Raw genomic sequence first — 22,964 nt, forward strand, 5'->3', positions numbered from 1 at the left:
TACGGCGAAAATAAGGGGAACGCAAATAGCGTTCCCCTTATTTTCGCTGTAGTCTATGTAAATGTTTATGTAGACTACACGTGTCAAAATAAGGAATGCAAATGGCAGCGCCCATGGGCGCCATTTGCGTACGCGCAGTTTTTGTTTTCACTCAGCCGTGATAGGCTACGTAAACATTTACGTAGCCTATCACGTTATTTTTTTAAAATCTAGCCGTGATAGGCTACGTAAATGTTTACGTAGCCTATCACATTTTTTTTTTTTTAACTGGAAATGGTGGCGGCGGCAGCCGGTCGGAAGACCGGTCGCCGCACAGCCGCAGAAGCAGCTGCCACCGCCAGGGACATTCGCACAAGGTAAGTCCTGTCCCGGGGGAGGGGCGGCGGGGGGCAGACCGTTTTGCCACCAATTTCAGGGGGCCAAATGTGCTGGCATTCGGCCTCCCCGAGATTCGTGGCGAAATTCTCTGACATCCCTAATTCCCATGTCTGGATATCTTAGTTTGATGGGCCCAGAGGCAAGTAGCATAGTCCAGGGCAGGCAGAAGTCAAATTCCAGAAGCAGCAACCTAGGGACAAGGAGGGTGAATGAGTATCGTGATTAACAGAAGCCCAAACATTATGTTAAATTAGCAATGGTGTAGTGGAGGAGAAAGACAGAGGAAGGCAGCTCCAGGACTTTTTTCAGAGCAGGGATGTTGCTGTCATTTGCCAGAGCACCGGGGTAATTGATCCGCCCTCCTTGTTCCAACAAGTCAATGTACTGATAACAAGGCTTTCAAGTTTTACTATTGTTTGTGCCAGATTAGCACAGAGGAAGACATGGAATGAGGAATTAAGCAGAGGTTGGTACTTCCTTTTCTTTGATTGGCTTCCTATTGAATTAATTCGTTCTTAAATTTATATGCTGTCCCACTGGTAGATTTGCTCAGGGTGGGTTTCCAGTCATAAAACCACCACGACCACCACCACCAGAAACAATAAATACAACAATGAAAATATTGAAATATTAAAAGATGAAAAAATATTAAAAGAGCCAGTGGTAAAGTTAATAAATCCGAGCAACAGATTAGGAGTTAAATGCCTGCCAGAAGGTCTTAACCTAGTGTCTAATGTGTACACTGAAGACACCAGGCAGATCTCACTGGGAAGGGTACTTTACGCCAGCAGCTTAGGTGATAGCAGTTCTTTGTGAGACTGTTTGCATTTCTAATTAAAAGCTAAAGGTTGGCTTTTTCTGCTGGCTGAAGATCTTTTGTAAAAGCTCAATGTGTTTTACAAGTTAAACTTATGCAGTCAGAGAAACATAAGCACCACTGAGTTCAATGGAGCTTACTCCAAGGTAACTATGCATAAGATTGCAATTATGCCCCATAAATTTAATTGTGAGATGCTATTAGTCATTTGTTTGTTTGTTTCTGGATGCCCAAGTGTTATGATGGAGTTTTTTTAACCAGACTGTTAGCTCCTTAGAGTATATATAATAGGAAAGCAGGAGATATCCTTGGGGTGGATTCTCCTTGGGGGCATGGATCAGGGCCTGTCATAATGAGCTCCTGCACGTCAACCTTTACCTCTATGCCTTTGCAAATAAGTGAATGTATATGCTAGGTTGCATAATTTATGCTTGGATGAGAAATCTATCAGTGTCTTTTAGACAGAAATGGAACCTCCAGATTCAATGGCAGTGTACCTCTGAATACCAATAGCTACTGGTGGGAGGGTATCAAACAGTTGGAGATGGATATTACTGATGCATTCTGCATTTACTTGAGGCTCACAGGGGAAACCCAATGGCACCTGACAGGGTCAGATCTGCACAAGGGGAGTCTAGTCTATGTAGAAGAGTCAGGCCGGTGAGGTGAGGTTGAATAGGTAGACTCCAGTCATGGTAAGTATATCAGGCACAGCAAGCTAAGTAAAGGCAGAAACTTTCTCGTATAAAGGGCAGCTGTAATAGGACTATGGATAGCACAGAGTGAACTCCACTGGCTGGCGCGCTCTCCTATTAGAAACATAGGAGGATGTTGTCTCAGCAACAAGCTTGAGGCACCAAAGCCTTATGTAGGCAGCCATGATCTGTAGTGCGGTCAGCTCCAACCCATCTGGAGAAGCTGGCTAGACTGTTGCAGGGCCCCCACCTGATTTTGTAGTCTCAGACTTCTGTGGGGCTGGGGAGATGAAGTTTGTGCCAAGCGTTCCTCCTGCTCTGACTCAGAGGATGATGGCAGAGCTGACTGTTCTGACTGGGGGAGAGAAGCTAAAGATGAGATTGACTGTTCTTCCCCTGGAAGGGCAGTCTGATCCTCGTCTTTGTCCAGATTCATTGTCTTCTGCACACTGAAGAGGACTGAGTGTTGAAGGATATGACAGTTGCCTTTGTGTCCTCCTTATGGGATACTCAGAACATCCTGGACATCGTTGGCTTCAGGATGTTACACTAGGGATGGGAATGAGGTGCGTTTGTTTCTAATTTTAATGCAAACTGACCTAATTTGCACTTCCTGAACTAATATGTGAACTGGATCACAATTATCCTTTGATTTTTGCAGTTCTCCAAATTTTGCAGTGCAGTTCTCCAGTCCAAAATTGCATACCCAAAATGTGTACATTTGGGGAAAATAAGTACAACAATGTGTAAATTGTTGGGGAAGATGCATGCAAAAACATACAAACTGATGCAGGAACAGCGGAAAATGAACTGATGTTTGGGGAAAAAAAAAAAGTGCATATTAGAGAAAGCAAAACAGACCATCCCTGTGCTGGATCAGATGGAACCTTGGTCTGAGCCAACGGGGCTCTTCTTAGGTTTTTAGGCATGACAGGTAAAGGACACCTCCAAGTTCAAATGCTATATGCTAGGCGTGTTGAAGCTTTTTCAGACCAAGGGCCAAATTCCGTTTTGGAGAAGCTCTTGGTGTTCTGCCAGGGAGGTAGAGGTTCGTAAGGATTCAGATCAGGCAATGAACACACACTGGAAAGTTCCTCTGATAACTTGGTTTATTCAGAGAAATTGCACACAACATAAGAGGAAAGAAAGCAGATACACACATTCACATCCCTTCTGTTGCTGAGGAACTCCTGAATCAGCACTGATATAGCTCCTAAGCCAGCATGCCATGATGAACTTCACAATCCCACCCCACCGAGAGGTTCATGGTAGAGGGAGTCCTTTGGATTATATTCCTTCCATAAATAGACTGCAATGTAAATTGCCCATTCATCACACAGGGGCTTTGGCCTTACTGGCGACACACACCTGACACTGAGTAGCTCACTGTTTCTAGTACAGCTGTGTGCAAAAGGCTTCTCAAAATTCTCCAGCCTATTTGTGGGCAAAGAAAGTGGGCAAAGAAAGACAATTTCTTTGTGGGCAAAGAAAGACAATTTCACCAAATTTCTCCTAGGGGAGGAGAAATCCTCCAACAGTTTCTCACAGACGGGGCTCACCATTGGCGGGGGTTGTAGCACAGCTTCTTTGTTTTTTCCCTCAGGGGTTTTGGTTTATTGCACTGCTTCTGTAGGTGGCAACAGCATCAACCGTGGTGAGGCTTCTCCTTTTTGAGGCAGGATTTTGAATTTCCTTTGGTGGTATTTTGGAGCTTACCTCATCACTGTGAGTTGGCCGAGGGTGCTGTGTGTGTTTTCTCTCTCTATTACACATCTTTCCGTGGCTGTGCAACCTCCCAGGCCAGCTGCACTTCCTGCACTGAAAAAGCCCCATGGGAGGAATGGCCTCACGATGTCTTCCTCATGATGGCTTTAACTGAAGTGTGGGAAGCTGAGGAGGCTACAGGCTGCCGCAGAGATGACTGTACGATGACAGACAGGACACTCATGCACACTCCTCAGCCACCTCATAAGTAAGGTAAGCACAAGAACCCCAAACCCAGCCCATGAGAATCTCTCTGAAATTGCTTCTCTTTTCAATTTCTTTTTGAAAGCAATTTCTTTTCTATCCAAATTGAATGAGAATGGCCAGAAAAAAATATGGGAGAAATTTTCGGCACAGCACTAGTTTCTAACCCAAAGTACCTGGTCCCAGGTACAGCAAAGACTTAGGCGTAGAGAAGACTTATTGTCAAATCCTAACCTCCTCAACACACAAGGGTCTTCTGGTGGGTCCTAGTACACTTGGTGACCACATTCCAGTGAGGGCTGGAGCTGAAAGCAAAAAAGGTTAGGGGGCTGAAGGCAAAAGGGGCATGCCGAAACATCTAAAACACCAGCAGATGTTAGCTTAAAGCTCTTAGTGTGAGCAACTAAGCCTTAAGATGCTTAGAATGGGGAAAAACAGCACAAAGGCTGGGAAAGCGCCCATAATTTGTGGTTGGAGGAAAGGGAGTGGGGGCAGGAGAAGAGGGTCTGGCCATCATCTAGAGAATGCTGGAGGGCTAGATTGGGACCCCAGGAGGGCTGGATTTGCCCCCCAGCCCTGCGGTTCTGCACCTGTTGCATACTTCTGAATATCAGTTTTGTTGGGTGATGCATGATGGGGAGGACCACTGCTTTCAGGCTTTCTGAAGATATAAGTAGGCCCCTGCTGGACCAGACCCACAGTCCATGTAATCCAGCATCCTGATTCTCACAGTGGCTGTCAAGATGCCTGTTGGGAAGTTCACATGTGGGACATGAGTGCAATAACGCTCTCCTGTCATTGCACCTAAGCAACTGGCACTCAGAAGCACGCGGCCTCTGAACTTAGAGGTGGCATATAGCCATCATGACCAGGGATGTACGGATTGTCTAAAATCCATTCCATCTGTGTTTCACAGACTGTCATGCCTCTTTCATTCCATCGTCCACCCATCAAGGGAATCGGATTTTTTTGCTTCCGAATTTGCACAAATTCACATTAACGCAAATGTGCATATGGGAAAATGCATGCATTCCCTCAAAATGCGCATTTTCATGCTTTAGCCTATGGGGGAAATGCACATTTGTGGCCAGGTTTTTTTTTAATTTTGCGTATTTTTCTATGATGAATTTTGCACAAAACTTGGGAAAGTTAGAAAACAGGGCCACAAGTTTGTGGAATCCGCCTGACAAGGGAGCAGCTGGTCCGCTGTGGAATCCACAGGTCAGATTCATGAAAATCCAACTCATTTGGTTCCATTGTGGATTTCTCCGACATCCCTAGTCATTACTAGTCGCCATTGATAGACTTCTCCTCCATGGATTTTTTTGGCCAAGGTCAGAAATGGGCTGCTGGATTAAAGTGGAACTTTGATCCAGCAGAACTGTACGCATGTCCAGGCCTTCAGAAGTTCATAACCATCAGCAAAACACACACGGGACTCCTTTACATTGAATATTTGGACACTCACAGCTGGGGATGGGTAAATCTCTCTATTTTACTTTTGCTTAGTTTCTCATTTTCCCGACTGTAACTTTGTTCAGCTCTTTTCTGGGTCACTTTGCAAATTTGGCACATGCACAAAATGTGCGAAAATGTGTATGCATCTTTCTGCACATTTCTCCAAAGATATATGCATGTTTGTACACAGTCTTCCTAGAGCGTGCACTTTTTCCAAGTGATTTTCCCTAATATAATGTATTTTTGTGCAGATTTTCCCCAAATATGTACATCTCATGTGCATTTCTAAATGTATATATAATATAGACAGACAGACTAATATATACTAGGGTTGGCGGAGAATTTCTCCCCGAAACTTCGGGGGGCCGAGCGCCAACGTGTTCGGCCCCCTGAACAAGTTTCGGGGAGAAATCCTCCGAACCCCCCCCCGCCCCCCGCACCCACCCCGGGACGGGATTTACCTTCACCAAATGTCCCTCCCGGTGGTGGGTCCGGCCGGCGGTTCGGCAGGTGTTCGAGCGGGGCGGGAGCGGCAGCCGGTCTTTCGACCAGCTGCCGCTGCCGCCATTGCAATCAAAGAAAAAAAAAAAGCCCCCTGATAGGCTACGTGACAATTCACGTAGCCTATCACGGCTAGATTTGCAAAGTCAGCCGTGATAGGCTACGTCAATCGTCACGTAGCCTATCATGGGTGACTTAAAAAAAAAAAAAAAAAAGCAAGTACGGATAATGGCGGCCCCCATAGGGAGCCGCCATTCCCGTTCCTTATTTGGTCGCTGTAGTCTACGTAAATGTTTATGTAGACTACGGCGAAAATAAGGGTAACGCTATTTGCATTGCCCTTATTTTCACCATAGTCTACGTAATCTATGTAATCTTTTCATAGAATAGTAGGGTTGGAAGGGGCCTACAAGGCCATCGAGTCCAACCCCCTGCTCAATGCAGGAATCCAAGTCAGAGCATCCCTGACAGATGGCTGTCAAGCCTCGTCTTGAATGCCGCCAGTGTGGGAGATCCCACCACCTTCCTGGGTAATTGGTTCCATTGTCGTATTGCTCTAACAGTCAGGACGTTTTTCTTGATGTTCAGCCAGAATCTGGCTTCCTGTCACTTGAGCCCATTATTCCGTGTCCTGCACTTTTGTGTGCACTTTTCCTTAATGTACGTATGTATTTCTGTGCTCATGTTCGGAGTTGTGAACTGTAGTGCAACGTTCTGAAAAGTGTGGATTGGGTAGCTTCATATAACAATTTCTATGAAAGGAATTTCTCATCCATCCTTACTCACATCACCTTCCGTGTTGCTGCACTTCAATGGCTCTTCCATCCCTGTAACCACGGCTGAGCCTTAATCCACATTTTGTTGTCTGCCTTCCTCTCACCCCAGCAGATTCAGTTGTTTCACAACTGCACAACAGTATCATTGCGCTCTTGAGCAGCCCACTTCCTTGGACAGACTCTCGTCTCAGTGAGTGGATGTGTCACAGCCAGGCTGTTTATTTGCATGTCTCATGTCTCCTCTTTGGCCCTGCTCACTTTCAAGGGGCACGGGTGCCGTTCAGGTCTTGGGCCTTGTTGTCACACCTGTCTATCAACAGGAGACAGCTGTGGCTTGCGGGGCCTTCTGTTGTGTTTGCTGTCAGAGCAGGAGAAGGAAATGTGTGACCTCCGTTTCGTCACCCCTCTCCTTTCTGCCAGTCTACTCATTTTCCCTGCTTCTGTCAAGGAAAGCCTGTTGACTCCGAGAGTAAACCGTAATGTGCTGAGCCACAGCCTGACTACCTTTTGGCCTCGCTGTTGGGATTCTTCTACTTTTGCTGCTGGCCATCAAAGCGCAAGTTTTAAACTTCTAAAATGGGGAGGTGTGATGTCTGAGCATTTTCCAGAAGCTGTTAGGATCATCTGGCCTCTGGGAAACTTTTCCCTTAAATCAGAGGTGCTGAAATGAAAAGGGGAGTAAGGGGAGACCTGATAGAGGTGTACAAAATTACGCATGGTGTGAAGAAGGCGGATAAGGGCACCTTTTTCTCCCTCTCTCATAATACTAGAACTCAATGGGGTCATCCCATGAAGCTGATTGATGGGAGTAGTACCACAGGATGTAGTGATGGCCACCAATTTGGATCGCTTTAAAAGGGGGTTGGATAAATTCCTGGAGGAGAAGGCTATCAATGGCTACTAGTCCTGGTGGCTGTCTGCTACTGTCAGAAATGGATGGTCCTTTCCCTTTGCAATCAGCACTACAATAGACAAGGCTTCAGGCTAATTCGACTTTATTTTGCTAGAGCTTAATATATCTACAAATGCAGATTCAAGGAAGACTCTCAGTCTGCCTCCAGGCTCTAAACAACTAATCAACCATCTCTAAGCAGAGGAAACAAACCAGAGGGAGGGAAAGTTGCTGGCAGTTTGGAGTATGAACGTCCTGGCCAAGCTAGCTTCACAGTGGTGCCCCTTCCTTAGGGTGGCTCCCTCCTGCTTTGGCTTCCAAGAGTGGCTATGCAGACGGAGCGTCTGAGCCCTGACCCTAACTTTTCCCGCTTTGCTTTGTGTCGCACCCTAGCGTCTCTCAAGTCATGCCCCCTTCCTCCTCCTCAGAAACTTGCATTCTCATGGTGGGGGCAGGCAGGACTCAGTCTGGGCCATCTGTTGGTCAAGGTCTTGGGAGGACTCTCTTCCAGCATTTTGGCACACTAGGGAGGGTCCCTCCCCTGGCCTCTGATCTGTCTGTTCCTCCAGCTCTGATTCAGAATTGGAGCTGTCAGACATGTCAAGGTGCTTAGACTCATCCGTAATAGCTACCTAATAGAGGCAGTATGCCCATGTACACCAGTTGCTGGGGAACATGGGCAGGAGGGTGCTATTGCAGTCCTGTCCTGCTTGTGGGTTTCCCATGGGCAGCTTGTTGGCCACTGTGTGAACAGAATGCTGGACTAGTTGGATGCTTGATCTGATTCAGCAGGGCTCTTTTTATGTTCTTAAGTTCTTTTGAAGCTCTTTCACCTGGGGTCCAAATTTGGAGAAGCTCTTGGTGGCTGCATTCCAGTGGTGGGCAGGAGTTGGCAAAAAGGCTGGGCAACCCCCCCCACACACACACATATTTTAGCTTAAAGTTCGTCCTGCCAGTAACTAAGCCTTAGGAGAGGCATTTCCACCTTTTAGAATGGCAAAAACTGCTCAAAAGCTGGGAAAGCACCAACCAATCAGTGGTTGGGGGAAAGGGGGAGTGGCCAGGACAAGTAGGCATGGCCATCTGGGGAACCTCAGAGGGCCAGATTTAGCCCCAGGGCAGACTGGATTTGGCCCCCAGGTGTGAGGTTCTGCACCCTAGCTGGAAAGCCAATGCACAAGGCCTATTTGCAGTGGAATGGAAGATACTCTGCATATCTGGGAGAGCAAGTTCTTCTTTACTTGACATATTCTGTATTATTATCATACTTATTATCATTATTATTCCACATGTCCCAAGGCTGTAGCCTGGGATTGAAAGTCATCCCAGTCTTTTCTAATTCCTGATGATCCCTGGCTGAAATTTACACCTGAAGTTAAAGCAAGGAGAAAAGCTGTTCCCAGCCAAGGAGGAATAAAAGGAAAAGGTGAAACCACATCTCTGCATTCCCTGCAACAAAATATTTGCTAAGCATGTTATATGCATTCAGCATGTACCCATCCTTCAGAAAACGGTGTCTTACAAAACCACAGAAATATGAAAATGATACATGAATAACAAGGATTCCATCAGACCTCAGAGTGGAGAGAGAGAAGAGAAACAGGACGATTACATCACCTATGCTGAGAGACCCTTGGAGAGCTCCCTTTGGCTCTCCCCAAATGCCAAATTTCTGTCAGCCATTCCATCAGGCTACCCAAACTGTTTCCATCCCAGTTAGTAATGACAAGCACTGCTGTAACTTTAAGAAATGGTGCTTGGGCTTGCTTTTTCTTTCCTCCTCCCTCCCCATCTGTTTTTCCTTGTGTGTCATGTCTTTTAGATTGCAAGTCTGAGGGCAGGGATTGTGTTGCTACTGATACTCTAAGCCACTCTGAATGCCTGTTGGGCTGAAGAGGGGGATAATAATGTTATGAATGAATGAATGAGGAAGCTCCCATGATCAAAAATGTTGGTTGAGCTGGCACTGTGACTTAAAGTGGACTGTATGCAGTACAATATCAGCTCCATGCAGAAGTTTCCAGGCACTTTGTTACCTTTCCTTCCTTCATCTACCCATCTTTTTAGTGATGTTTGGCTCCCAAATCAGCTTTCAATAACCATCCTCAGCAAAAGGTGCAATGCATTAGGGATATGTGGAGTTGTTCATGGCAGTCTGTTCTGTTCCATGGTGAAGCTGGATGGGCATTTTGGCACAGCTCTAGCAGTAATTACTAAGTTCCCGGGTGGTCTCCCCTCTAAGCATTGGCCAGATCTAGACCTGCTTAGCTTTGGCAAGGTGGCTGCCTTATTTGCCTTCAGACCATGCCCAATGATGACTGGTTAGGAGCATCTTGGTCTGGATGATGGAGAGGGACCATTGCACAAAGCACATGATTGGCATGCCGAAGGTCCCAGCTTCAGTTCCTTGAATTTCAAGGTTTAAAGGGCTTAGTTGGGAGATGAAGGGAAAGACCCTTCCCTGCCTGGGACCCTGGAGAGATGCTTCCAGTCAGCGTAGGGAATACTGAACTCGATAGACTAAAAGTCTGATTGTTCTGCCTCTGTTGTGTTGAGGCCTGAGCATGAGAGCCCAGGGTTCTACTATGGATTGGGTAGGGATGGACGAAAGTCACTTACCTGTCCTTGAAGCTTTTCGTAGTGGGGGGGAGGCGCTTCGCTGCTCCCCCTGCGAAGTTCAGGCCGGGGGGGGAGGCTTCCCGCCTCGCCCGGCCGAAATTCAGGCCGGGGAGGAGGTGCCTCGCCCGGCCACGAACTAAAAAGTTAAAAAAAAACGCCCCCGTGATAGGCTACGTGACAATTAACGTAGCCTATCACGGCTAGATCTGCAAAGTCTGCTGTGATAGGCTACGTAAATCGTCACGTAGCCTATCACGGGTGACTTAAAAAAAAAAAAAGCGTACGCAAATGGCGGCCCCCATAGGGAGCTGCCATTCGCGTTCCTTATTTGGTCGCCGTAGTCTACGTAAAGATTTACGTAGACTACAGCGACCAAATAAGGAACGGGAATGGCGGCTCCCTATGGGGGCCGCCATTATCCGTACGCGCTTTTTTTTTTTTTTAAGTCACCCGTGATAGGCTACGTGACGATTTACGTAGCCTATCACCGCTGACTTTGCAAATCTAGCCATGATAGGCTATGTTAATCATCACGTAGCCTATCACGGGGGCATTTTTTTTTCTTTTATTGGAATGGTGGCGGCGGCAGCCGGTCGAAAGACCGGCTGCTGCTCCCACCCCGGACGAAGACCCGCCGAACCGCCGGCCGGACCTGCTGCCGGGAGGGACATTCGCCAAAGGTAAGTCCCGTCCCGGGGGGGGTGCGGGGTGCGGGGGGGGTGCGGAGAATTTCTCCCTGAAACTTGTTCGGGGGGCTGAACATGTTGGCTCTTGGCCCCCCAAAGTTTCGGGGAGAAATTCTCTGCCAACCCTAGGATTGGGCCTCTACAAGGTTTGGGACAAGTCAGTTTTCCCAGGAAGGCAGGAACTGGACGATACCAGCACTACACTTTGAGTGAGGTTGGGGCTGGAAGCCAGACAAGCTTGTCTCTATTCTCTTTCAACAAGCAGCAGATTGTGATTGAGCCTTAAGTAGGTGTTCGGCCTCATTTAGGCTAGTTAGCCCCACCTCCACACTGACTAAGGACTTTTCCCTTAAAGGGCTCTGGTCTGTTTTAGCAGCACTAGGTTGCAGCAATGCAAGGGTGGCTTTAGCATGCTGGTGTCTTCATGGCTGGACTTGTCAGAATCCAAGGGTGACAATGCAACCTCCTCTGGATGCAGGGGTAGTGGGCTAGGTCTCTTGTGTCTTCTTGGAAAACTGGGTCCAGAGGAGGTGGAGGCTGCATGATGCCTTTCTGTAACTTACTCCTCTCCCTGAACAATTAACTCAGGAGCCTCTTCTGAGGATGAGAACCCAGGATCCTCTGAGGATGAGGGTCTGGGTCCTGATCCATGGCACTGACTTGGTTTAAGGCAGATCTCTATGCTACTCACTCCCCTTTTCCAGATCCATGAAACTAGTTATTGGAGAAAACCTGACCTTCCTAATTACTCACAAGTTGGAGAGCCAGTGTGGTGTAGTGGCTAGAGTGTTGGACTGGGAGCCTGGAGATCTGGGTTCTAGTCCCCACTCAGCCATGGAAGCTCACTAGGTGACTTTGGGCCAGTCACAAAGTCTCAGCCCAACCCACCTCACAGGGTTGTTGTTGTGAGGATAAAATGGAGGAGGCGGAGGAAAACTATGTATGCCGCCTTGGGTTCCTTAAGGATGAAAAAAGGCAAGGTATAAATGTAATAAATAAATAAAGTAGAGAGACCAGTTGTTTTCCAGGCCAAATTCAAGGTGTTGGTTTTGATCTTTAAAACCCTATATGGTTCCGGCCCAGCCTATCTTAAGGAGCACCTCCAGCAGCACCAGACAGGCCGCTTAACAAGATCAGCCTCGGATGGCCTTCTCTCTGTCCCATCAGCCAGGACAGCTAGACTGGTGGGGACGAGGGAGAGGGCCTTTTCTGTGGTGGCCCCCACTCTGTAGAACTCCCTCCCTAGGGAACTCCATCATGCCCCCTCTTTAATGAGCTTCCGTCGTGCGTTAAAAACGTTCTTGTTCAGGCAGGCATTTGGGGTGGGTTAGGGTATTTTAGAAAATGTTTTTATTGTAGAATTTTATTGTTTTAAACTGTTTTTATTGTATGTTGTACATCGCCCAGAGTGGCTGGGTGACCAGCCAGATGGGCGATTAATAAATTTAATAATAAATAATAAATAAATAACTGGTTCTTTTTGGGGTGAAATAGTATCATGCCCACCCTGTTCTTCTTCTTTGGGCAGTTTTCTGCTATGGACATCTCTCAAATGCTAAGAAAACCTCTGCATGCCCAGGAATACTTGCGCAAAAGTGCATCATCGGAACGGCTTGGAAGTTAGCACTACAGAGCAGATTTTTGGGTGATAAAACATGTCAGGGTCTACTGATCCCTGGCAGAGTGGGGAGGGAGGGATGACACACATGGCTGCCTAGAGGCTCCTGGTTTGTTAAAGGGAACAGAGGTTACTGTTGCCGCTCAAAAGCCCATTTACCATGCTTAGCAGCTGTAGCACTCTCCGTTTCCTCAGTAAAATAGGTAGTCTCCCCCTGGCCTTTTGTGTGGATGAAAAAGCAAAGATTCGGAAAGCACGTTACAAAAGTGTCTGCTACGCAACCTGCAGGAACAGTGGGAGCTGGGCAATGTCTCTGCATATTTCTTGCACAGACAATACATTTTCAGAAATGTGGATGTGATGTTGTTGCCCTCTTGTGAAGGGGAGAAAGGGGAGCCTACCTGAGCATTATTGAAACATTGCTTCCTTCCCCCAGTGTGTGTGGGGTTTTTTTTAGCAGCCCAGAAAATCCCTAATAACACCCTTCCCAGCTCCGGCCATCACCCCAAGAAGTTCTACTTGCAGGACTCTGTCCATTTTAATATGGCTGTCTCTGGCACAGCTTGGATAGGGGCTTGTGATATCACTCACAACAACTCACAACTTGCCCCACCGGATCTTGGTGCAGGGAGGAATAGAAATGTGTTAAGGGGGTGTGCGAGAAGAGAAAAGAAAAGAAAAAAACCCTTTAGGGATATGATTCATGTTTCTCAGGGCCAGCCCTACCATTAGGCAAAGTGAGACAATTGCCTCAGGCATCACATGCTGGTAGGTGGCAGCAGAAGTCTCCTGGCTGTTTCTCCTGAGCCCATGGCTCTGTTGGAGGGCAGAGTTGTGTGTGCCAGCCTGTCTTGGCCTCCTAACCTGGCCTGCTTCCCTCAGGTGTAGCAGAGAATGCTGTCCCTTTGTCAGTATTGATGTCAGATTCAACGGGCCATCGGTCAGTTTCTGTATGTGGAATGGGACACCATCTTGTCCTTTGCTACAGGCAGCAAAGTATCTTGGGTTGGCCCGGGCTTTTGTTACTGAAAGCTGCATTCATTTCACGCCTCAGTCGTCTATATCTGCAGTTCATTTCATTTCATTTATTACCTTTCTGTACTGCCCCAAAACCAAAGCTCTCTGGTTGGTTGACAAAAATTTAAACCCTAAAAATACAATATCATAACATCATGTAAAATCATTTACATACAAAAATATAAAACCATTTTAGACCAACAGCAATATAAATCCCAGCACCAATTGAAAACATTGTCATACGCTGTCAAATACCTGGGGGGTAGAGGAAGGGCTGAAAAGATGGCAATGTTGGCACCAGGAGGAGTGTGGTCCATAATGGGAGGGGGGCTACCACTGAGAAAGCTCTCTCCCTTGTTGCTGACCCTTGACCCTCCCTTGGAGGAAGCATCTGGAGGTAGATCTTAGTTGATGGTCTTCAAAGGTCACTCCCCATCTCCAACCCCATTATTTACTTTTTTTAAAAGGCTCAGACATTGACTGCTCTTCCTGGGAGCTGCCATGTGTTTTTTCCCCCCAGAATGCCCCAGATATTGCATTGCTCCAAAGGGATACCCAACAAAGAGGTGGCCTGCAACTAGAGATGTCAGAGAAATCCACAGTAGATTCAAATAGGAATACAACCTTCAGATTCCACAGCAGACTAGCTTTTTCCGAGCCCATGGACTTGCTGACCATTTTTTACTTTTTCAGGGAGATTTGCACAAATGCGCGCTTGTGCTACTGCACACTAGCACAAGTGGAATGAGATTCTCGTACATCCCTAAAAAACAATCCAATTCTGTCAATGAACAGATGAAAGAACGAAAGACTCCTGACAATCTGCGAAACACAGAAGGAACAGATTTAACAAAATTCGTACATCCCTAGCTGTAACAGGTGTTTTCCTGGGTGCCACCTTTCAAAGCAGGACCAAACCATAGATGTCTTCTCCAAGTTGGATTTTAATGCAAGCCAGAGAAGAATCCTGGGGTTTCTAAGTCTTACGTCTCATTTAACAAGCCCTGCCACCCCAGCAGCTTATTTCTGTTTCTGAGCTCAGTGAACTTTGGTGACCCTGTCTGTGGCTCCTTTATTAGATGTTCACAGTGTGGTAGGATAGCTGTCTTTTGCCACCAGTTTCTGTTTTCTTTTTGGAGAAATGGCTGCAGCTTCATGTCTTTTGGTTTTGAAAGGAAAGTCGCAAATTAGCTTGAAAAATCTCTTTGAAACCCACCAGGGCCTGTCAACTGCAGCATTTCAATCCCATCCCCCCTCCCTTCTTTGGGCACTCCACTGCAAATAGTTGGGGTACTGTTAATATCTCAGATCCTTCATCCATCATCCCTGTAATGAAAATAATTACCTGCGAATCACGGAGGGTCCCTCACTGCTTTGTTCCAAGGTTACGATTCCTGATACACTTTAATAATTTTTTTTTTTTTGCGATGAGCATGTTAAAGAAAGTAATTAAATGCCTCAGCTATCCTCTCTCTTTTGCTGTTCCCTGTAAAATAGCAGGATTTAATTGAGGCCAGCTGAAAGTTAGTGGAGATAAATTGTGGATGATAAAGCAGAGGTTTTAATTTAACTTCAGGTAAGTAACTGTAATTGCCCATGTGTTTGGTTCACAAAGGACGAGGAGAGGGAGAGGAGGAAGGTGGCTCATTTGTATAATGTGATTTAGTGATGAGCAAATGGCATTTCTGAAAATAAAAGAGGTCCCTTTGTACTTGTACAGACTAGATCCTGAAGGGTATAAACTGGCCTTTTTCTGGGCGTGTCGGCAGATAACCTTTATTCAGCTCCTGACTTCTGAAGCAGTAATTCCCCAGTGGAGCTAGGAGCAAGTATTATTTAGTGCTATGCCAAAATTTCCCCCCACTTTTTTTTTTTGTTTACTATTCTCATTCAATTGGAGGGGGGGAATTGCTTTTGAAAGGAGATTCAAAAGAGGAGAAATTTTAGAGAGATTCTCATGAGTTGGGTTTGGGGTTCTTGTGCTTAACATATGTAAGAGGTGGCTGAGGAGTGTGCGGGAGTCTCCTGTCTGTCATCATACAGTCATCTCTGTGGCAGCCGGCAGCCTCCTCGGCTTCCCACATTTCAGTTAAAGCCATCATGAGGAAGACATCAGGAGGCCTTTCCTCCCATGGGGCTTTTTCAGTGCAGGAAATGCAGGTGGTCTGGGAGGCTGCAGAGCCACGGAAAGATGCGTAATGGAGAAAGAAAATGCACGTGGCACACTTGGCCACCTTGCAGTGATTAGGCAAGCTCAAAAATACCAAGAAATATTTTGAAGAGTGGAAGCCTCCACACAGTTGAGGCTGTTGCCACTTACAGAAGCAGTGCAATAAACCAAAACCCCTGAGGAAAAAAGGAAGCTGTGCAACACCCCCTCCCAATAGCGAGCCCTATCTGTGAGAAACTGTTGGAGGATTTCTCCTCCCCTAGGAGAAATTTGGTGAAATTGTCTTCCCCTCCCCCCATTTCTCTGCCCACAAATAGGCTGGAGAAGTTTGAGTGGCCATTTGTGCATAGCTCTAGTATTGTTGATCCCATCTTGAAACCAGGTGAGGGAGAGACTGGAGCCCAGTACAAGCAAGAACTCCAAGACCTTGATCTAGGCAGTATAATGGCCTAGGACAGAGGTGCAGAGCCTCTTACAGCACAAGGACCCAATTCCATTTCAGAGAAACTTTTGGGGGACCCATTCCACTGGTGGGTGGGCCCAAAGTGAAGCAGGGCAGGGCCAACAGCAAAAGCGGTGGTGCCAAAATACCACAAAACTGAGCATATCTTAGCTTAAACCTCTTACTGCCAATTAAGCCTCAGGAGAGACATTTAAACCTTTTAGAATGTGGAAAAAACTGCACAAAAGCCTGGAAAGCAACAAATTATTGGTGGTTGAGGGAAAGGGGGTGGGGCCATCTGGGGAAACCTGGAGGGCCAGATTTGGATCCCAGATGGGCCTGATTTAGTCCCCCAGACCAGAGGTTCTGCATCTCTGGTCTAGGACATCACATACAGGTTTGGGTGCCAGAAGCCCATGCTGTGTTCCTTGAACATGTGTCAGTTGTTATCTGTAAAATGGGAACAATGCTCACCTACTGTAGAGGAGTGATAGGGAAGCATCCCCACTTCTTCACTGGCCCAGAAATTATTTATTGTGGCAACTGTCAAGAGCTGCCAGGGCTACAGCTGGAAAGCCATGGCTCAATGCACAGCTGCTCCAGGGCTGACGCTTGGGACATCTCACTAGGGACTCCTGGTACTGCAGTGACTGTCACATCCCCTCCGGAGAATGACCAGGATCCCACTAAGCCACGTGTCACAGAGGAGACCTATGTATGTAGGTCTGGGAGGCGCTAGAGCTCCCAGAGATCAAGAGCAGCCCAGAACAACCCTTGGCAGAAGAGCAAGAGGGACCTGGGCCCTTGAGGGAGATGGCCACAGGTCCATCCCTGCAAGGGACAGGCAACTCCACCTCAGAGGTAGAGTCTGAGTAAACCCCTGCCCCTCAGGAGCATTGTTGCCTCAGGAGGCAGGCCAGTAGGGCTCCTTTGAGAAGGAGTGCTTGATTACAAAAGAGGACTCCTCAAGAGGAAAGGACCCTCCTCATGAGTAGGACCTTTGCCAGAGGGCCATAATGAACTGCAGCTGAACCCTGGGTGGGGTTCAAGAGGCTCTGGCTACCTAAGCCTTCAGTTGGAGCCTAGCTAGCGTTGGGAGTAGTGCTGTTGCTATTGTATTTTGTACTCTGACCTTGAGTTGTGTTTGGATCTCTGTTATTGACTTTTGGACTTCTGCCTGATGCTGGCTTTTTGGAACTCTGATTATATGTGAGTGATATCCCATGTATTTGACCATGGCTGCATCTTTGACTTTTCTCAGGAAAATCCATGTTTGTCTGGTGAACTTTATTTGCCTAGTATAGAGACTTACTCAGCTGCTGCAGGACATCTGGGCCTTGGGAGAGATGGCCATTGACTCTAACTCTGAAGACATAGTTGCTCCCTCCTAGACTTGGAAGCAGATGCTGAGAAGCTCCCTAGCTGCAGAGACTGCAGGTGCCTGAAAGTCAAGTTTAGCCAGCTGCCACATGGGGAAGTGCCCATCGGAGGAATAGGGACGGCTTGTGAGTAAAGATATACTTGTGAGCAATGGCCTGCAGCTGTTCTCTGGGTGGGACTCTGAAAGCTCATGACTCCTCAAGAGGAAAGGGCTCCTTGTGAGCAAGGTCCTCCTCATGAGTAGGACCTTTGCCAGAGGGCTATAATGAACTGCAGCTGAGCCCTTGGTGGGGCTCAGAAGGCTCGGGCTATGAAAGCCTTCAGTTTCAGGAACTAGATGCTGGCATAATGTTTGAGTACCTGCTTCCTGACTTTTCTGTTCATTCAGCTGGATCTCCCTGTCTTTGAGTTTGGACTGCCTACAGAACTTGCTTTGGGAATTGATCCTGATTTGTTCCCTGGAACTCAGCACCACTGCAAGCAGGATGCTATGTCTCAAATGCAGGATTTGGTCAGGGGCGGGGGGAAACCTCTCTCCACCCATTCCCCTCTTTGTATTGTATGTTATTCTTTAAACTGTTTATAATCTGCCCAGAGAACCTGTTATTGGGTGGATTAAAATGTAGTAATTAAGATTATGGGATTTACCAATGTAACATAACAAATATCCATTATCTATCTATCCGCCGACAGTTGGGTCCCCTTTTGTGAAGTGGTTGGATGGAATGGAACTTTGTGACAGGAGTGATCGAGAGCTTGCTACACTATATCTCAACAGCTTACTTAAAGTTGACGATTTAAAAGTCCATAGAAGAGAATTTTGAGGTCTGTGAATTTTGAGGTCTGTGTTTTCATCACATTCTCTGATTAGTTTATTTCCGGTTGTCTAGCAGGATCTCCCAAGTTCTTAACAAGTGCTGTTCATAGTCCCGAAACCTACCAGAGGCTAGATAAGTCTATATCTTGTACACTAATAGCAAACTCATTCTCTGAGCATGGATTCTTAGGCTGCTGAAATGGCACCATCCACACACAAAAGGGAGGTAGCAGCTGGTTTTGAGGAACCCCAAGGTTCGTGGAGCCAAAAGAAGCTTTGGAACGGGTGGGGGGACTAACTGGGGACCCAAAACAGTTCAGTGAGGACTTAGTATAAGCAGCAGCCACAGACCGTTGTGCGTCTCTTGAAGGAGGAAACATGGAGAACCAGGGGAGGGGTCTGTGGAATGGTGTATCTTTGAAAGGGGCATTGCTGGCTGAAACCCTGAACAGGAGTACTCCAACATTTAGGGTGCAATCCTATGTATGTAGGACTCTTTTTTTCTGTCTAAACAACTCCCAGCATCCCTCCAGCCAGCTATGCTGAGAATTATAGGAGGGTGGTTTTTTTCTGTCTAAATGTGCACAGGATTGCTCCCTTAGCTGCAAATCCCACTTGTCAATAGCAGTTAGCCAAAGCAGCATAGAATGAAACCTCCATGTTCAGGAAATATCAACCACCTTTTGGGGTCAAAGAATAGCCCTGCTTATGAGTTTCCTTCGGGGATCCAACTGATCACTTGTTTGAATTGGAATGGTGAATTGAATGGCCCAATCCAGTCCTTTGGTTCCCATGTAGCTATCACCCAGCAGTCCTTTTTATTGAACACATATCTGATGACTTTTTTTCCCTCCTGGGTTGCTCTTCTTAAGCAGTAAAGGGAGCTTTGGTTCCACACAGGAAGTTGCATGCAAATGTAACCTTCCGAAATGGCACGTAATTGAAACCACCTCAACCTGCAATATTAAAATAGGATATGAAAGCAAACAGAGGCATTCATAGCCTATATATATAAAATAACATTGGAAGCCTGTTTGCTGAAGGATTGACAGGTATGCACAGCAAAACCTGGGGTTACTGCTGGAATCCCGCTGGTGGCTATAGGTGGCCAGATTTCAGTAGCCCAGGCTTATATCCCCCATGAGTAGCAATCAGAGAATCCCTGTTGCTTTTCTATTGGTATCAAGATCCCCTCTGCCTTGAAGAAAACTGTCCAGAGCAGTGCCCAAGTAATCTTTCTCTAAGTCATTATCTTGGGCAAACAACATATTTGTTTGTTATCACAAGCCAAAATCCGCAAAATGTCATGGAAGGCTTTATTCCAATTGGTCAGAAGTGGAGTGGGTAGGAATTAATGTCAAGCATTTGGGCAGCAAGAGATTTTATTGTGATGGAATTAAAAAAAATGAATCTAATTCTTGGTTCTCAAACCACAGCACAAGAGGCATCTCTGTGGGATAGACGAGCTGTGTGTGTTTGAAAGGAGATGTGCTGCGTTCCGGCAGCTTAACAATTTTCCAGTTCTTCATTTGTATATTCCAAGCCTTGCCTAAATATGGACAGACTTAGAGTGAACCCACAAGAGTGGCTGGGAAAAGATTAAGTAAGGGTTGGAGTGCTTCCAGATAGCAACGAATGGTTTCCCCCGCCCTTTAAGTTAACCCTTTACTAGCACTAGTTCTATTCAGTGGTGATTGCATATTATTGAACTTCTAAGCGTGGGAACTCCAATGTGGTGCCCCCATGTGCCTGCCCCTTGACCCTCCTGATTTTTATTTTATTAAGATTTTTAAAATAACTGAAGGCTGGCATGCTGCAAAGCAAAATGCTGTTCTCCAGCACCATCTTCATTTGAATTCGAAAGAGTGATTGTATGTTGTGCTCAGACTCTACCTCTGCCTTGTAATTAGGTTCTTGGACAAGTTCATTTCCCTATAGTTTCACCAGTTTGCCTGCTGGGAAATGAGTGTTTTGTGACCAGCCATGCCAATGGTGGCAGCCGTGTTATGAATGGTCAAGCCCCCCCCCCATGGCAGCCATTCTGTGAGAGTGGCCACAACACTCTCTCGAAATTCCAAATATGTCCACCAACTCAAAAAGTTCGGGGACCCCTGAAGCAATGGCGTATTATCTAGACTCTGGGCAATTTTACCTTATCCGATTCCTGCACAATTGCACATTATCTGTCCTGGTGCAAAGGAAAGCTGGCCCTTCAGGATGAAAAGCACCCTTCCCTAGCCCCAGAGGCAACTGCAAGTCCTCATCTGTCACCACTGAAGAAGAGGAAAAAGCAGTTGAGAAACAGACAATGTTTTCTCCCTAACTCCATAGAGCCCATAAAAGCCTACTGATAAGCTTCAGCTTCTGTAACCTCCAGGCCCAAAGATGGGGGGGGGGGGAGTGTTGATTTCACGTGTGTGTGTGTGTGTGTGTGTGTATATATACACGTTCTCTCTCTATATATATATATACACACACACACACACACACACACCCTCTCTCTACCTTCCTGGCACCAACATTGTCATGTTTTTGGTGCCAGGTTAAAACTGCTCTCTTCTCTCAGGCATTTGGCAGCATATAAGGAGTGTCTTTAATTGTCTCTGGCTGATGGTTTTAAATTGTTTTAGATGTGTGTTGTTGTGTGTGGTATTTATTCTGTGTCATTCCGTGAATGGTTTTATACTTTATATCATGTATTTTAATTGTTTTTCATTTTTGTGAACTGCCCACAGGGCTTCAGCTATGGGGTGATATAGAAATACAGTAAATGAAAGGAGTTAATATCCCTGTTTTCCTTTATACGATATTCTAAGCAGCCTTCAAATTGCAGCAATACCATATCAAGTCTGACACATCTAAGTCTGTAAAATAATCATCTTAGTAAAACACACAAATATTATTTTAAAATACCATAAATATCATGGTATCAGAAAAAGCATCAATAGCATATTTTTATTTCCTTTTTTAAAATAAAAGTGTTCCTATGCACTCCAAAAGTGATGCATATACATGGTAACATTGACAAGGCTTCCTACTCCACCTTTTCAGAAGTAGGTTGAAGCCCCATGAAACTAACAAACATGTCATCGGACTAGTCTGGACTTGCTGGTGAAGAGTGAGTGTGTGTGTGTGTGTGTGGGGGGGGGGGACTTGTCAGTTCCTTTGTGGCTTTAAAAAACACGACAATGGTGGCATGGGATGAGCAGGTACTCTGGAGTCTGGAGATGCAGGGATACGTGCAGCTACTGAGAATGTCGTAGACCTCTCCTTTGCCCTGGGTGAGAAAATAGTCCTATGGTCAGTTCATACCTGAAACCATTATGCTGCAATTGCAGTGGAAGTGAAAGAATTCATGGTTAATTCAGTGTGGGGTAGTGGTTAGTGTTGGACTGGAACTCAGGAGATTGGGGTTCTAGTCCCCATTTGGCTATTAATCTAACTGGGTGATGTTGGGCCAGTCATTGAATCTCAGCCCAGGGTTGTTATGAGGAGGAAAGGAGGAGGATCATGTAAGCTGCCTTGGGTTCCTTGCCAAAGGGGGGGAGGAGGCAGGATATTATTATTATTATTATTATTATTATTATTATTATTATTACAAATAATAATTTATTCAGCTCTTTAAAAACCAGATGTCAGTTGAGAAATCATGGGTGTGGAACACTTTGGGATGACGGTCATCTGGGTTCTCAGTAATAAATGAACAAGGAAATGGTGTCGATAAATACCAGAGAAAAGCTAGTGCTGAAGCACCTTTTGTATGCAGCCCTTTTCTTGCACAACGTACTGATAAAACAATAGTATTTAACAAATGGGAACCACAACAAAATGTTGCAGCATGGGGAGCTTCCATTCAGTTCCACATCACTTCCCTGCCTGGTTTTCTATTTCTCAACCCCCAATAGTTAGCTTAAAGTAACCAATGAGCACTTTCAGTTGTCCCTGGGCTGTTTGGGTTTTTGTTTGTTTGTTTGTTTAGATTTTTGTTTTCTTTTTACTACATATTTTATGTACATTTGCACATGATTCCCCTAAGCCTACTGATACCCCCCTCTTGGGTGTAGGTGGTGCTGTTTTGGCTACGTAAGGATTGGCATCCAGAAAATTGAGCTTGCTGTTAGCGTATATGCTTATATGTATGCAGTAATACACCGCTCAGAGTTACAGCAACCCATTAATCAACCCCATATCATAGTACTGGTTTTTTGTCTTTGATATCTTCAGTTTTGGAGCTGCTGTTTGAAATGTATGTAAATACAAGTCAGTGCCTGGATGCCTGGTTTAGCTCTCAGCTACGTAATTCACATGCTCTTCTCCTCCAATTTTTACCCCTGGGTGGGGGAAAACATTTCTAAATAATGTTTTCTAATATTGTTTTCTCTATAAACCAAATGAACTTTTCCTGTTCTTATTTCCATCATCATAAAACTTTTCAATTGTAGTTGCTGGCTGATTTATATCCTATATACTAATCTCCAGCTCATCTCTGAGTCCTGATCCTTATGTAGCCAAAATGGCACCACGCACAGACACACACACACACACACACACACACATACACACAGAGGCACAGAAGGGGAAGTACCAGCAAGCTTGGCAAAATCCCAAGCTTTGCAGAAGTACAAAAAACATTTAGAAAACAGCATTCTAAGGGTCAGAAGAACCCCCAAAGTGTCCAGCGTGGTCAGTGGGCACCCAGAACATCGAGTGACATTTTGGGGGAGGGGGAG

General features: G+C 46.1%; 1 protein-coding gene across 1 annotated transcript in view; it reads left to right on the plus strand.

Annotated features, from left to right (window-relative positions):
- The window catches only part of KSR2 (kinase suppressor of ras 2), a 349,744-nt gene that overhangs the window by 164,197 nt on the left and 162,583 nt on the right, over nucleotides 1–22,964 (plus strand). The window lies entirely within an intron of this gene.

Source organism: Heloderma suspectum, chromosome 13 (genome assembly GCF_057233095.1).
Source record: "Heloderma suspectum isolate Gila_16-S chromosome 13, 16-S_ref, whole genome shotgun sequence".
Lineage (NCBI taxonomy): Eukaryota > Metazoa > Chordata > Lepidosauria > Squamata > Helodermatidae > Heloderma > Heloderma suspectum.